Source organism: Centrocercus urophasianus, unplaced genomic scaffold, assembly GCF_019232065.1.
Source record: "Centrocercus urophasianus isolate 14NV4802_14NV808 unplaced genomic scaffold, USGS_Curo_1.0 seq_15, whole genome shotgun sequence".
Taxonomy (NCBI): Eukaryota; Metazoa; Chordata; class Aves; order Galliformes; family Phasianidae; genus Centrocercus; species Centrocercus urophasianus.
In genome coordinates this window covers 12118400-12135564 of record NW_024884697.1, presented here as the reverse complement: position 1 = coordinate 12135564, position 17165 = coordinate 12118400, and the positions used below count along the sequence as shown (strand labels likewise).

The window sequence follows — 17165 nt, the reverse complement described above, 5'->3', positions numbered from 1 at the left end:
CCAGGTACTGAGCACCCTACTCATACCGAAATGGAGGGAGGGGGGAATAAACACAGTGGCCTCTCTGGCTAGAGAACAAAGGTGTTGTGTTGATAAAATCAGCTGAGGATGTTTTATTAGTTCTGTGAATCAATTGATAATTTGTGTACTTTGAGCCTGAAAGTTGTGGCAGCCATGCTGGTATTTACTTTCTTGGGGAGAAGAGAGGAGCTCTAAGGAATGCAGTTTGCTGCAAGCCTGGTAAATTTGTCTTGGCAGTGCTTCCTCCCTGCTCACTTGCTAATGTAAAAGGAGGAGATGAGGTGTCTGGATCTCATACCCCTCACTGCTGAGATCTGTGCCATTCTACTTACAAGTTAACCGGACATACCCATAATGAAGGAAGCTATTGAGCAGTCACTCACCCTTTTATTTTTTTTTTTCTGCTTCACCTAAACTATTACCTTGGAGAATATATTTTTAAAAGGTGAGGTACAGTTTGTCATGTTACATTTTCTAACAGGAAAAAGTGTTTCAAGATTAATTTTAAATTTTATTCAGTGTATGTACATATATATATATATATATATATATATATACACATATATATATATATACACACAGTGAATAAAACTGATATTGCTTAGTAGAGTTCAGTGTCTGTTTAAGACCAAAATATAGGTTACAGTGCTGTTGAGGATAAGCCTGCCATGGGAATATTCAAGGCTGTATTGTGCTTTACAGCAGTCCTCTGAAAGGAATCCCCTCTCTTCAGTTACTGCCAGTCTCCTGAATGTTCAGCATTCCCAAAACATGTGGCCCATAAAATGAGATTATAAGGGAAGGCATTCAAGTAAACAGAAGTTCCCTCAGGACAAGATTTGCTTTCTCAAGTGGAGCTGCTGCATGCTGCAGCCTGGCTGCTGCTGGCCCCATCCCTGGCCAGGGCCTGGCGCTGCTCCTCCAAGCGAGCCAGCTCTGACACTGGCAGGGTGTGCAGCCTGCCCCTGTCCTGGGGAACAGTATCCTTCTGAATAGCTGGCACAGCAGAGCCCCTTCACTGTATTTTTGGAAGGGCTCACCTGATTACAAGTAAGGGGAACTCACCCTTTCTGTGTCTGCACGTAGCAGTAAATGACTGGTCCCATGGTGTGGAGCTAGCTGCCAAAAATCTGCAGTGGGTTGTATCCAGCAGTGACTGTACAGTACTGCTGAAGTGGCCCAGTGTATTCACGTAATGAGTTCCTGGATGAGTGACTGTTTTTTTTTTTTTTTTTTACATCCGTGTTTCTTTGAACAGCAGTTATATTGGTGGGCAATAACGTGATTATCTCAGTGATGGTGTGGTCCCGTCCAGCCTGTTTGTTGAAAGTGCTCATGCTCAACTTCAGTCTGTAGTTTGAACTCTCTCTGGTTCTCTGTTGAATCAAAATATTACATCAGCCTCAGTGAGGAGCATTCCCAGACCTGCTCCCTCGTGGTCTGCATCTGGTGCTGGCCCTGCCAATTCACTCCGTGGTTGCTGCTCAGCAGGATTATGCAGCATGAGATATATCAAAGCACAGAGCCTTCAGACTTCGTTCCTTTCAGCGTATTTTCTTTCACATTTAAAAATAAAACCACAAATCTCAGATGTCTTTTGTCCTTCTTTCTGTCCAGGGGATGTTACTCACCCTGATAATGGTTCTGATGGTAGAAGTCACCTTGTGCTGACAGTGAGACTTCAGAATTTGGTGGCCTTGTCTCAGCTTTTAGAGATACCACTTTGTAACAGAATGGAGACTTCAGTTTTCAGAGGTTGCATTCAGAAATGCTTGTTAAAACAATAAGAGTTCATCAATTCATGTACGCGTATTCCAGGCTGGCTGGTGTCACGCTGCTGGTGGCTGTTAGTGGGATGTGTTGATTTCGTGGTTTGTGTGGGACAGAATGCAGACTAGTGCCTCTAAGGCTCAGCGTGGTTAGGTGTTTTTTCCATTACCTTTCTTCAGGGTGACTCTGAAGAGAAACTGTTAACACTCGTTGCAGTTGGTCTTAGTGTGAAGCTTTGAACAAATTCAGCAGTAAGAATTCTCAGTTTTCTGAAGAAACCAAAGCCTGCAACTCTCCTTTCTTATTCTTTACTGAGCAACCCTGTGAGCAGGGAAGCCAGCCTGGTCCCTGTCCTGCTCAGAAGCAGTGAATTCATGCGCCTATGTACACCCTACATTTGTCCAAGCAAAGAATTTCTTGCTACAGATTTGAAGTTAAAAACAGCTCTTCCATTTTGCTTGTTGGTAATATAGGTTAACTTCTTTCCAAAACATTCAGAATGCGTAATGCATTTATGAAATCAAAAAGCTGTAAATTTAGGGCCTGTAACTCACTGCACAGATGACTGTGGAGTTGCCAGCAGTGACTGCACTCAAGAGTAACGTCAGCATCACAGATGGGCACAGCTCGTGTATCTAGAGGGTCTTGTTAACTGGGTGGGTATGGGGTGCATGAGAGAGCAGGCTGCCTTGGGATTATGCCAGTCTGCAGATAGCACTACTGATTATTGTAGACCTTTAATTCTCTTCCAGGTGGGAACTTTTTTGGAAGGCCTCTGGCTGCTGCATGTTCTGTACCAAAGTCTATTTAAAGCTGAGAGTTGTTTGTTTCTCACAATATTTTCTATATGAACCAGTTATATATTCATTATATTTCAAATGTGTGAGTGTTAAAAACCAGGATTGTTAGATCAGATTTTCCAAAGCTTGAGGAGATTAATTATATTTTTAATACATCCAGGTTTATAGGATCTGCTGAATTACGAGGGAGAGTAATGACACAATTACTGTATTTTCCAAACATAAGGTAGAATATATAGATCCAACAACAGGGAACTGAAAACGTCTTGTGAATAATAACAGCAACACCTGCTTGTATTTCACTTTATAATTTCTGTGTGGGGTCGTTTCTGTTGTAGAAAATTATGTTTTATGAACAAGCTTTTGAGGGCAGTGGTACATTGCTAAAGATGCAGCATTTTATATTATGCCGTGCAGATTCTGTCTCATAAATCAAAGGAGACATGTATCCATGACCTCAGCTCCAAGAGTTCTGAGGTTAGCGTTGACTTAAATTAACATGGTTTATATGGGAAAGCTTTTCAGAAATCTTGGAAGATTGCAGCTGTGTTCAGTGGAGGACATGTGGCATTGAAGCACCGAGTGGCTGCTGCAAGCTGCCCCTTTGGCTTCAGCAGGTTGTGCGCTATTAAAACTAACTGAAACCTGCAGGTGGAACATGCTGCTGAGTTAAGTGGAATCAGCATTAATTGCTTGGTAATAATGAGTTGTAAGCCAAGCAGATATCCTTATGGGAGTCTTTACCAATTCATTTCAACCTGTTCAGTAATGTAGAGCATCATTTAATGATTCAGCAAAGTTGATCATGTTACCTTGGTTAACGCGAGCTTCCTTTCCCCCCCAGTTCAGCTAGATTGTGGCACTGTCGGTCAGGTAGGAGAGCTCACCTGAGTGTGCTGATTAAGCAGAAAACTGATTGCTTTCCTTGTAGCAGCCAGTTGATGCTTTTTAACTCTGAATTGGCTTCTCATGGGAGTCACGTGAGTGCCAGGGCTAGTACAAGTGAAGCAGGATGGGGAACCTGCTGCTTTGTCAGCAGTCAGTGATCAGATTTTGTTTCTCACAGTTGTATTGCTAAGTTTTACGCAGCTCTCTGGAAAACTGAGGACGTTGAAGTGTTGCCTCCCAGCAGCTGAGTGCTGCCCTGTTGTGGGCACTGCTGCTCAGGTTCTCAGCTGCTTAGGTTCTCAGCTGCTTGGCCCAAAGCCAGGCAGGGGACACAAATTGGCTTCTTCTGGGATCTGCCTAGAAGTTTCTAGGGTCGATGTGAAGAATTCTTACCAATAAAGTGTGGTTCAGATGATCCTGTTTGTATGTTTTCATTCAGATGAGGTGACATGGTGCCACTTGTGTCTAGGCAAGTCTGTGCACAGGTTTGGACAGGTTTAGGCACACTAGCCATCCTGAAGGAGGCTGGAGGTATTAAGTGCAGAGAAGGTAGTAGTAAAAAAAAAAAATAAAAAAATTCAAGTGCTGGTTAATATCACCAGCAATGAACTAGTGTAACTCAGTGTGTAAATCCCAGCCAGTTTTATATGGGTCATTAAACTGGTGTCAAAGTACTGAATTCAGTTTTTAGACTGAGTAAGACATTAGAAGGTCACCATCACCTTGGAAAAAACCTTCATTTCCCATGTGCGTTGAAAGGCCCTGTGCACCCTCTCTGAGGACTGGATTTTACTGTTATGAGTGACCCTAGAGATTACTAAAACTGGAAGAAGTCAGATGAACCTAACACTATTTCATTTTCTGCTTAGTGCAGTCGTTAGTGTTATTGGCAGTGTTTGATATGTATTCAGTTTCAGTGGGTTTTTATGTTGGTTGTGCTTCCTGTCTTATATATTAGCATAATGATGTCATTCTTGTGTACCACAAGAATGCTGGGGGGGAGCACGGTTGTATGTTCTTCCTCAGCCTCTGCAGGAAAGGCCTGGCCCTCCTGTGAGATGACTTTGGATCTGCTTTGATGTTTGAAATCCACGTGGGAGGGTCTCCTATTTTATGTGTCTCCGTATGGAAATGTGGAGCAGAGCAGGAGGAGCGGACAGCAGAAGGATTTCATGGTTTCTTCTGTAGGAGAGACTTGCAGGATCATCCGTGTTCACCTCCTGTCAGTGAGCAGCTGGAACCTTTGTGACCCCGTGCTGAGCTGTGGAAAGGCAGGAATGGGCAGGGAAGCCACCTACCCCTGAAGCAAACAAAGCAATGCAATGTAGGAGCAGGAGCATCAGCCACATCTCTGCTCCTTTGGCTGGGCATTGAGCGTGAGAAGAACGTTCTGAGAAGGCCCTCTCTGCATGGTGTTCTTCGGTGACCAGGAGAGCAGCAGGCCCTGAGCAGAAGGTATGATTTGTTCCTCTGGCTTGTCCTGAGGAGGCAGTGAGTGTGGGAGTAGTTTTTCCATGGGGATATCTCTGGGAGCAGGCAGGTCCCAGCACATCTGGGCAGGTAGGCTTGGGCCTGCTGCTCTTGCTGTGGCCTGAAGCATGCAGCATGCGCCAGCCTGGGCTGTACAACAGGAGCAGTCATTATGCAGAAAGCTTGAAATGATAGAAATTTGCATATTAAAATGAAACACTTCTGGAAGACTCTGTCCCTTTAAATCTCATTGGAAGTGTCTCTTCCAGTGTGAATCATTTGCAGCTGTAGAGGACCCTGGGCAGAGCCTTCCTCTTTGCTGAATAGGGTTGTCAGAGCTCCCGGGGTCAAAGCAGGGAGAAAAATACCCCAATTCATTTCCCAGCCAGATACACATAGGAGAACTCCCCATAGGGCTGCTGCTGGGGGAGTTGTGACTTTGGTTTTCCAGTCACTCTGCTCTATATAAGCAACATTATGCAGCTCAAAGGTCCCACCCAGAGGACTGAAACACCCCAGAGCCCATCCCCAGGCAGCACACAATGGTGTTGATATGACTGTTGCTACAGAGGAAGTGGCTTCTGTTATAACCAGAGAGCAATCTGCCAAAGTCCACACTCTGGGCAGTTGCCAAGCTAAGTTTGACAAAAATATTTGACTTTCATCTTAGCTTTTTCTGAAGATAATTCTCCTACTTCCTACCATTGAAATCTCACCTATGCAAGGATTTTTATTTTTACATAAACTAATTTATGTTTTTACTGACAGAAAGTGAAATACAACATTAAAATCTTTAATAGGTCATGAAAATAGTGTAAAATATTGTCAGTATAGTAACAAAACTGGCTTTAGGCTATATGCAGCTCAGAGCGTTGCTGAGGGCTTTTTTGTTGCTGCTCAGAGCAGTCAGTTCTCGATGTGAATTACGCACTGGTAGTACTAAGAGATACTATAGCAGAGAAGACAGGGTGTGAAAGCTTTGGGATATTTGAAGCTTCAGGCGCCCCCTTGTGCCCTTTCTTTTTTGTGTTGCAACGCCAGCGAACACAAGGGATGCAGTCTGCACTTAGAAAACAGCGGAGCCTCAGCTCAGCTGGGGTTTGGGCTGTACTCTGGCACTTCCATGGTGCTCAGAGATAGTTTGGATGTGTAGGAGTTGCTTGTTGACAACTAATGCAAAGTTCACCCCAACTATACAATATGCTTATTGAAAAGTTTTGAACATACAAAAGCTGTTTTGCTAAAGTATAAATTTTTGGATTCATTTAAATGTAGCAAGATTTGTGGGATATAGATTTTGTCTGCTGGGCCTGATTGTAAGTTGGGTTTTGAACCTCCCTGACTCATAAGAATACTATACAAGCTTAGATTTCTTCCGATCTATTCCTTACTATGTTTTCAATCATCCATCTCAGGACATGGAGAAGATGGAGTTCTTGAACACCTTTGTTGCTACAGTCTTTTACAGCTTAGGCTGCCCCTTGGGAATCCTAGACCTGGAGGTAGGAAAGAGAGTGGGGAAAAGAATACTTCCCGTAATCAAGGAAGACCTGGTCAGGGATCATCTGGGCAAACTTGCTGCACACAAATCCATGGGCCCTGATGAGATGCACCCGTGAATGCTGGGGGAGCTGGCAGAGATGATTGCCAAGCTGCTCTCCATTAATTGGAAAGGTCATGGAAAACAGGAGAGGTGCCTGTGAACTGGAGGAATGCCAGTGTCACTCTGGATGTCATCTCCAAACAAGTGAAAGAAGAGGAGGTTATCCAGAGTAGTCAGCTTGGATTCACCAAGGGCAGATCATACTTGACTAATTTGGCAGCCTTCTGTGATGTCATGACCAGCTGAGTAGAGGCAGGGAGAGCAGTGAACGTTATGTACCTTGACTTCAACAAGGCTTTTGACGTTATCTTCCATAACATCCTTGTAGGTAAGCTTAGGAGGTGTAGGATAGGTGAGTGGACAGTGGAGTGAATTGAGAACTGTCTGACTGGTGCCCAGAGGATTATGGTCAGTGGTGCAGAGTCTGGTTGGGGGCCTGTAGCTAGCTGTGTTCTCCAGGGGCCAGTACAGTGTCTGTTCAACATTATTGACCTAGATGAAGGGATAAAAGGCCCCCTCTGCAAGTTTGCAGATGATATAAAACTGGAAGGGGTGGCTGACACGCTAGAATGCTGTGCTGCCATTCGGCAAGATCTGAACAGGCTTGAGAGCTGGGTGGAGATGAACCTGATGAGGTTCAACAAGGACAAGTGCAGACACCTGCACCTGAGGAGGAATAACCATATGCATGAGTACAGGCGAGGGGCTGACCTGCTGGAAAGGAGCTCTGTGGGGAAGGACCTGAGTGTCAGCAGGTTGGTCATGAGCCAGCAGTGTGCCCTTGTGGCCAGGAAGGCCAGTGGTATCTCAGGGTGCATTAAAAAGAGCGTGGCCAGCAGGTTGAGGGAGGTGATCCTCCCCCTCTAGTCTGCCCTGGTGAGTCTACATCTGAAGTACTGTGTCCAGTTCTGGGCTCCCCAGTTCAAGAAAGACAGGGAGCTGCTAAAGAGAGTCCAGCAGAGGCCACAAAGATTATTGAGGGCCTGGAGCATCTCTTGTTTGAGGAAAGGCTGAGAGACTTGGGGCTGTGCAGCCTGGAGAAGAGAAGGCTAGAGAGGGGTCTTGTCAATGCTTATAAATATTTAATGGACGTCAGTCACGTGAATGGGGCCCAGTGGCAAAAGAAGGAGCAACTTACAGATAAAAGCAATTGAGCATTATGTATACAGTGTGTTCTTTGGGGATTAAAGGTGTTGCTGATTTCCATTGTATTGACCCTGAGAAGTTGTAGACTGGGCTGTCTGCCATTCTGTGGTGACAGTTCTAGCTAAATAGCAGTTTCTATCAATGTACTTCTCCTGAGTTTGTTTCATACAGCAGTACCTAGACTTTAAAGCAAGAGTGACCATATTATACTTAGGCAGGTTCTATCTACTTCAGTATTCTTTCTCCAGTCAAGTAAGTGAATACCTTATAAAAGCCTAAGAAAAGGTCAAGTGTAAATGCTTATTTATTCACTTCTCACAGCCTCTGACCATTTTCACTTCTCAAGCTGATTATGGGTTTTGTATATTTAGCAAACTTTGGACAGATCACTTTGCAAGATTGTCTAGTCTTCACAACATCTTTTGGCAAGGAGTTCAGGAAATCAGCTGGCCCCTGAGTGAGGAGACACCTCTTTGTGTTGAACTGCCGTTATCTTCAGGGGGTGTTACCTCAGCCTTATATTGGAAGAAAATTTAACAGTCCAAGGTGCTCGGGATTTTACAGTCCTCTGTTATATCCTTTCAGTTGTCTCTTTTTTCAGTCTGAAAAATCCTGTCAAATTGTACCATATCTGTAAATAATACAATCGGTAAAAATAAAATAAAAACAAAAATCCTGATAGTTGCTTTGAGTCTTGAATTTCTACTGGGGACTGAATTGATGCTTTAGGAACTTCTTATCGTAACCTCAGTGTTTTACTTCTGAGTGTTAATGGTCAGCTCTGAAAACACGCAGGAGCAGGTATGTGCAAAGTTAGAATTGCTTTTCTGCCTGTACATCATGTTACATTTACTTACATTGAATCCTACTTGCTATTTTATGACCAATTCCTGTTCTGTCTGTTGCCCCTCATGCTCACCACACTGAATATCACTAAACTATCATAATCTTGTCCACCCCATTTTCTAGTATGCTGAGCCTGACAGCTCTATCACAACAAGTCTCTGAGGAGCTGTGCTGGTGAACTTCGTCTACTGAGGTCACCTTGACCAGAAAGAAAGGACTTTAAACAGCTCTTCTACCATGCAAGTACCTTTCCTTAAAAGCCTGGTTGAGGAGTGTGGTTGGAAGCTTGCTGGCAACTCAACTATGTTTATCAACCAAACCATCCTCATCCACGGACCTTCTGAGCCCTTCAAAGACATTTGATAGGTACTTAATGCAGACAGTCTTGGTTCTTCCAAGGTGTCTCATGTTTAATAATAGATGTTTAATAATTTTATTCCGTGTTAAAGTTTATACTACTTGCTGATAGGTGGAGTCACCAGAGATGATGAAAGAAACAGGTTTTTTGAGTAGTTAGGCCTCTTGCAAAGTGCTGAGTGAAGCTCTTCAAAAGGCAGTGCAGTTTGAATGGTTTGCATAGCTGAGATAGCTAATGTAAATGGATTCAGTAACAAATCTTAGCAAAATCAGCCATTCCGTAGCACAGACTGTTGTCATTAATAATTTGAGCAACGTTTGTGGGTATATAATCGTTCTTTCATTACTACCTACTGTAAAATAACAACAAAAGGCTCCTTGTGGCTGCACAGTGTAACCTCTGTGTTTGAAAACCTGACGGTGTCAGTTCTGATGCAGCTGTCAATAAGAGACGATTTGCAGATTTACTCCAAAGTTATCCAGTGAAAGACAAAATAAAAGGTGAAAAAAATTACAAAAAATCCAGCAATTTGTAAATAATTATCATCTTTATGTTACAGGTCATCAGAATTATTGCTCAGTGAGAAATGCAGTGACAGTTTCCAGAAGAGTGGCAGATTGGCAGATGTTTCATAAAACACAAGAATGCACTTATTAACATAGGCCTGTTAGATCTGCACATGCACAGTTTGTGTAAGAACTCACAGTGGTGAGGTACAAGGGCTACACTGTTTGTAAACGGAATAATTCAAATTGATGCATTGTACCTCTTTCAGTGGTTGTTTTGCTTTGTGTATGTGTATGCTTTTCTCTGTAATACCCAGTAAGTAGTGAGTTTGACATAATTAAAAGCAGCATATCTTGCATTTACAGGAAGAAGGAAGAGTTGAGAGTGTGTACATAGGTATTCGCTGCGGAGCTGCTGGTTTGTGGTAACTTCTTTGTATGTCAGTCCTTTTTCTGCACTGCAGTGGTTAACTCTTCCTTTTAAAAAAAGAAGAAACGTTTGAATTCATATGCTTTCTAGATGTGTCCAGGGGCCAACTCTGAGCCCTGACTAATGCCACATTGTGCTGTTGCGTGCAAGATTATCTTTCCAGGTAAGCATGATAAGTGTTCAAATGAATCTATCAAAAATCAGTGGAAAGGATGTCATAATACAAAGTCTGTTACTGTAAAAAATCTAAAAGTCTTCGAAAGCGAGTTTGGAAAGAAAGTGATAGCTTTGTTTGTAACCTAGCTGCAGGGCCTGGCAGCAGCAGCTCAAGAAGAGGTGTGGGGATGAGCTGAATAGATTCCCTGCTGGCCAGCAGAGCTGGGAGGCTGCATCCTACCAATAGGAGACTGACTTCTCTTTTGAATCCCTTTGGGTAAAGGAAGGGAGATGTTTTTTGACTTTTTTTTCTTTTTTTTCCCCCCAATGGAACATTGGGAAGTAAAAGCCATTCTCGAGAGGAAAGAACAGCCTACTGGAAATAAAAGTTCTTTGATGTCAAATGGAGTACAGTGTCATAGGAGATTTGTGATTTCTTTTGCTTTTTCTTAATCTCAGATTTGTCACAGTAAATACAGCTAAGAGAAAAAAGTATGTAAACCAGGAGGTGGAAGAAGGAAGAGATGCTGAAGGTACAAAGTTTGTTATTGATTACTCAGTTCCCAATTTTCTGATTTGGATTTGTAATTAAACTATTTTCAGTTGAGTTTTGGTTTGTAGCATTTGCTGCAGTGCAACTGTGTGATGCAGTGCTGAATCTAAGTAGGATGTCAGAAGTGCTCACTTCATTTTCTCTGAATGCCACAGTCTCTCTCAGGACTCCCATCACTATTGGCAGGCACATTTCTCAAAATCTACTTTTTTACAGCATCACTTAAATCACAGAATCACAGAATCGCAGGGATGAAAGGGACCTCAAGAGAGCATTGAGTCCAACCCCCTGCTAAAGCAGGTACCCTAGAATAGGGTGCACAGGTGGGCATCCGGATCGGTCTTGATTATCTCCATAGAAGGAAACTGCAACCTCTGGGCAACCTGTTCCAGTGCTCCATCACCTTTACCATAAAGAAGTTCTTAATGCATGTTAGTACAAAACTTACTCTGTTGAAGTTTTAGGCCATTACTCTTTGTCCCATCGCTACACTCTCTCACCGTAAAGCGCAAGCAATCTTTCATGCCTTAATGATAAAAAGAAGACTGACTTTTGAGACTGGAAGCTGCTTTTGTTGCTGTTTTCTTGTTTGTTCTTAGACAAAAAGTGAAACAACAAAGTCTCTTACTGAGTTTGGCTGATGCCTGTGAAAGATGTTATTTGATTATATAAAATCTTAGACATAAACCAGCTGAGAAAGGGAATGCATTTTGTATAGTCTAGAGTTAATGTTGTTTCCATGCAGGCTCTCAAAAGCATCTCTCTTCAGTGCACTGTTTTCTCTCCTGGATATTGCTTTTTTAAACGTACAATCTGTGCAGCATCTAATGTCTTTGCTGCTTATCATTCCCCACCATCCTGGCATACATGGCCTATTTCATTGCACTGACTGTAGTGCTCACGTAGATGTTACTCTGTTCTGGTTGAACATGAATCTTCTGTTTGCAGCGTTGTGTAATTTTTCAGCCAGAACCACAGTTGTATAAACACCAGTGCAGACAGAAGGAAGCAAGTATGTTTGGCTGGGGATGGATGAGCTCCTTTCAGCATTGCTTCTGTTTTAAATCTTGATTCTGAAGACACATCCTATTCAATAATGTGATACAACACGGGTGAGTTAATGAGAGTATCACATTCCATTGCATTTAGCTCAATAGAAAATCACTCTCAAGCAGATAGAAGCAAGATAAAGGGTACAAGAAGAAAGAATAAAGACAGTGTTAATAAATTTGTGTGAATTACGAATAATTATCTAATAATGTAATCATTATTTACTGTATTTCCGGATTAGAGACCTACTCCCATTTACTGCATCAAACTAAATAACTCTTTTGTTTATTAGCACTGTTTGCCCATGCCATGTTTATGAGAGGATACATCTCCTCCCATTCAGGTCCTTTGCAAAATAGCCCCTTTGGCACAGTGTAGATCAACTAGCTTTATGCATATATTCTCTTAAGAAAAACTAAAGGCGTAAACGAAATATCTGTTTTGACAAGATGCCTACTTTGATCATAAATGTTAAGGAGATAGTAGTATGATTTTATACTCACTTCCTGAATAATACAATCTGTGGTATCTTTCTCCAGTAATTTCATCATAAAGTCAGTAATTTCCTTTTGAACTGAAGTCTGTATTTTAGGAAAATACCTCTTCTTGATAGGACAGGGCCATGTTTAGCCATGGAATTTGTGCTATCTTTTTGAACTATTATACATCAAGGAAGAATGGAGTTTCTGTATTAGCATTTGCAGCATTTGAGTGTCGATGTCTTGTGCTCACAATGCTTGCTTCTGGCCTGAACACTTGGGCTTTCCTTTTTAGGAGAATAAACCCACATATGAATTCATACATTTTCAGTGCCTCTCTGCATCTCTGAATGTTGTAGGAACACAGAAAGTGATTTTCTGTAACCATGCTCAACCTTGCATCTCTGGCTAGGCTGCTGTTTCAGAGTTCTACATCTGCTTCCTTTCTGGGTTGCAGTTAGAGCTGTATGCTTTCTGTCTGCTGGGCTGCTGCTTTTTTTTTCCCGCAAAGCTCAAGCAGCTGTGTCCTGGCTTCTGTTACCGCTGCAAATCTTTGTCCTACATTGGATACTTGGGCAGCGACTTTGGATATGTCCTGCCATCTTCCTCCATAAAGTAACTTACTTGGTTTTCCATTTAGCCTGAGTGAAGGGTAGCTGTCAAGCTTGCTGCCCTGTGTCTCGTCAGCCTGTGACTGATAAAGGCATGTTTAATGTCTTGGGTTTCCCACAGTCTGACAGCCACTGGGATTTACAGAAACGGCGTTGGAAGGAGATGTGTTTTTTTATATGGTTGCACGACTTGTTGTGAATACTCTCCATTCTTAAATGTTTCCTGAGCTGTGCAATCGATCTGTTAAGTAGTCTTTACTATCACAACACAGAGAACCTGGTATGATTATGGTGCCTATCAGATGGTCCTTGCTTTTGTTTCTCCACCTTTCCCATCCATGTTTACTGCCATCTTTTAACTGTTTACTGCTGCACAAAGGGGTGCAGAATGGGCTCTAAAATGTAATGATCAAGCAAGAAAATAAAAGAAAGCATACCCTTCAGTGGCAAGTTGCTCAGTTGTCAAGTTATTGCTCAGTTGTCAAGTTATTCTTGCTTAGTACCTTGAGTAAGACCTGAAAAACAAACACATATTCTGTAAGGACTTGGGGGATGGCTCTGAAGTTTTTCACTCTGGAAGTACTGTGAAAATTGGGTCAAGAAAATGTGCCTCTTTGTGAGAGATCTAGGAACTTTGAAAAAGGTATTGGCTTCAGTTGAGCGGTTTGAGAATGCAGAACCAAAGAAATTTCACATCCCAGATAGATGAAGAATTATCGCTACATCTCACTGATGAGAGGGAGTCTCCTGTCAGGCAACTCCACTGACATGTTGGAACAGATGATTCAGCCCTGCAGTGGAGAATGACCCCAGTGCTGCTTTTCTGGAAGCATCTTCACTTGCAGATTTCTCACTGAAGAATTAATTTGCTTATGGAAATGGATCAGTTGACAGAGCCTGGGGTGGTACAGCTACAGGAAGATTTCACTCACTGGTGAGGATGCAAAGCTGTAAGCAAACCTAAGAAGATGATGAATTTTCCAGTGAAACCATACCAGTAGTTGTCAGGATCTGTTAAGTAAATAAAGGTTGGTTATTCTCAGTCTTGTCTCACTGTTGCACAAGGTTGTAACCATCCTATCTTATCAGGAATGAAATGTATGAGGCATATTAAAGGAGGCAGTGTTTGCTATTCACCAATGATTTGTTACAAATAAAAGATTTCAGAAATGGCACAAGACAGATCTGGCAGCAGTCAACTGACCTGTAGTTCTAAGATTCAGGCAATATTTAGAGAAAGGAAGCAGAGTGTTGCAGAACTCGGAGCCTGTTCATTTCCATCAGCTTAACTGGAACTTGAGCCTACTATCACACGTGCAAATGAGATCCCGACTATCTGAATCTGCTACTGAACTTCACCCCTCTGGGAAATAAAGACAAGCGTATTTCTGTCAGAACAATATCTTTCCTCCCATTACAAGAGATCAATCTTATCAATAGCGCTGATATTAAGATCTCATTATTTATAGGCATTCTTTCAGTTCTTACTATTTTATTAAGGGGTAATCTAGCTAGGTAATTGTTGCAGGAGGTGGCTCTGTTATCATGGTACTGTGGCCACATGCTTACACCTGTACAGAAGTTTGCCCAATTCTAGCAGCACAAACCAGTTTTAAGCCCGGTTTGAAATGGCTGGTGTTCCTAGAAGTCCTGTGGTTGCCAATGGCAGAGGCCTGAAAAGATGGCACTGTCCCAGTAGGTGCTAGAATGAGCCCAGTTGGCAACCACGATATAGGAGAAGTTATCTGGAACCTGCACCTGGAAGCTGACTTCACACGTGGAACAGGAATTTGTTGAGCGTCTGGAGTATCTGCTTTACTTGTCAGCCTTTCAATCTCCTGAGCAAAAAGAACAGTGACCCATCAAGTTTGTGGTTCCCTACGCTGGCAGTTTGAACACTGTTCTGCATATGGAAGGGCAGAGTAGCAGAGTGATTAAGGGGTACCCCTGTGCTGCCAGATGTGCAGATCTATGTCTTCATTTGTTATTAGCCCCCATCCAAAGCAGGTGAAAGTCATCTTTTAGGACTAGTGAAGTTAACTCCAAGGAATTTAGATGGTATTTTAAACTCTTCCTGATCAGGGTGTGATTAACTGCAGAAAATGAAGTGTCTTAGCCATATTCACCGGATGGACTAGCGAGCTGGCAGACCTCTGAAGTCTCTGGACTAGAGAATTACCAAATCTTTGAAACCTCTGGATTCAATGAAACTTCTGTGTTGGTTTAGGAAAATAGTTTGGGCCTCTAGTATCATTGGGATGTCGCTTTATTTTCCAGAACTGACTCTTAGATTAAATCTTTGAGCATGCCTACAGTTTCAGAGTGAGGCACAAACCCATAGTGATTTGAGAGTTGTGTGACCGCAAAAGGATGTTGTTGCTTCCTGGCTGCAGCATGTATGCCTTGGAAAGTGTCAGATTTACACGTATGGTAAGGCATCAGTATGCACTGATTGAAGTATGTTCAGAAAAAAGGTTTTAAATGGCTTTTTCCTAAGAGAAATTTCAGCCTGTCCTTTTGAAATATCCCAGAGCTGCCTGGTTGCAAGAGTCATTTATTAGGAAGTCTTTAAAGTAGAATGAAAGTAAGAAATCCTATGAGAAAAACTGTTTGTTTCTTACATTTTCTCCACCCTTCCCTCTCCCTGGTCTGCTCCATATGCGTAAAAGGAAAATCTTTTCAAACCCTATCAATCTAAAATATCATCAGATGGAGCAAAAGGAAAGCAGAACTTGCCCCAGAAGCATTCCCACACTAGAATGTTTTAGATGCTCCAGCCCCAGAGCTTTGGTGACAGAGAAAGTATGAGTAGGGAGATGTTCAGGCTGTCTGTGGAGGGGTGGATCAGAGAGAGTCTCGTGCCTCAGGCAATGTAGGGAACTATCTGGCAGAGCAGAACTCGTGCTGCAATGTGATGCTGTGGGGACTTTGGTGGCAATATTAACTCTCGGACTTCTTGCTTATTCTCTCTCCCTGCTTGCCATTTCCATGCCATGGCGCATCATAGTTGTGGCTGGTGAATGCAGTTCACAAACTTACTGAAGCCTAGATTATTTTGAAAGCAAGGTGGGGCTGTCCTTTAAAGCCAGGGAAGCTCAACCTGATTTTATTTACAGCAATTTACATTGTTTACCCTGAGGTGTTACTGAAGGCTGGGGGCATGCAGGAAGACCAGAAGAGGAACATCTAGATACGATGTCTGTTGGGTAGTAGCTGTAGTTCAGTGTTGTCAAGACCAAGAGACTCGCATTAGAATTCCTGGGAAATTTAGTATCAGAAAATCTGTTGTCTCTGTGCTTCAGAGCAACTTGAGGGAGCTTAGGGCATTCTAGATTCAGGTGCTAAGTTGTTGACTGAGTTCCGCCAAAGCTGATCAGTGGATGTGCTGTCACCTCTTCTCTTGAAATAATGCTGTCACAGTGTTATGTTCAGTAATGGGATTCTGAGGAAAGTTTAAATAATATATATACATACATATATGTTCTGCATATATGTTCTGTATATATATATATACACACATATATGTACTAAAAATTTCTTTCTCTCATCATCCTTGAGGACACAGAATGCATTCCAATTGCACAGTGTAATTGGGTCGCACAATGACTAGGTGAGATAAAACTATCACAAATTCGTAACATAAGTTTGGGTTTTAAACAGTTTGCTAAAAAAAAAAAAGAAGTTATGCTATTTTTCATCTTACTCTAACAAGTCAACTGTGAGGAAAAACAATTATCTAAATACTTGTTTTTATATGACATCATTACAAAGAAAATGAGAGGAACTGCATGCCACATTTATTGTAACTGCATTAGGATCCAGGTAGATCTAATTTATAGGGGGAGTCTGTTTCCATGTTGAGGAGAAAATTAATTTCATCTGGCAGACAATTGAGTTACAAAGGCCTCACATTCAAACTCTTCTCCAACAGAATGTAAACAGGACACATTGTTTAATAGGATCAAACAGATAATAAGGAGCTAAATTATGGCAGGACTCATCAGTCAGCGACACATACTGCTAGACCTTCTCAAATGATGCAAGTTAGCATTCAGTAAAGGTGAAGGTTTAACTTAACCCTAATACCCCTGCCTGTCTGGAGAGTGGAAAGAGGACTTAGAGGATGTAAATTCATAAACCTTAAAGGTAATACATCTGTGTGCAGCAAGTTACAAAAGCTTTAAGGTCTCTCAAAGACATACAGATCATTTCCCTGCAGTGTTAGAATTCCACGGTAATAATGAAATATTGCAATCTTGCATTAAAAAAAAAAAAAAAAAAGGAAGAAAGAAGAAAAAAGAAAAATATACTATAACATTTGAGGCTTAAAATTTGTGGTCTGGGAACTGACTGAAACTGCACAAGCAGAATATTCATGTAGCAGAATGATGAAAGGGCATTCCTTTTAAATGCCCCATGGAAAGTGCTAAGCAGACTGGAATAGTTCCAAAATTTGTAGGTGGGATTGCTTTTCACAA

At 42.1% G+C, this 17165-nt stretch overlaps 2 long non-coding RNA genes across 2 annotated transcripts in view; both read left to right on the top strand.

Annotated features, from left to right (window-relative positions):
- Positions 1-17165, top strand: part of LOC122159127 — a 48031-nt gene that overhangs the window by 15669 nt on the left and 15197 nt on the right. The window lies entirely within an intron of this gene.
- Positions 7567-13133, top strand: LOC122159128. The gene is made up of 2 exons (XR_006168389.1): positions 7567-8910; positions 9462-13133. It is a non-coding gene; the product is annotated as an uncharacterized LOC122159128 (long non-coding RNA).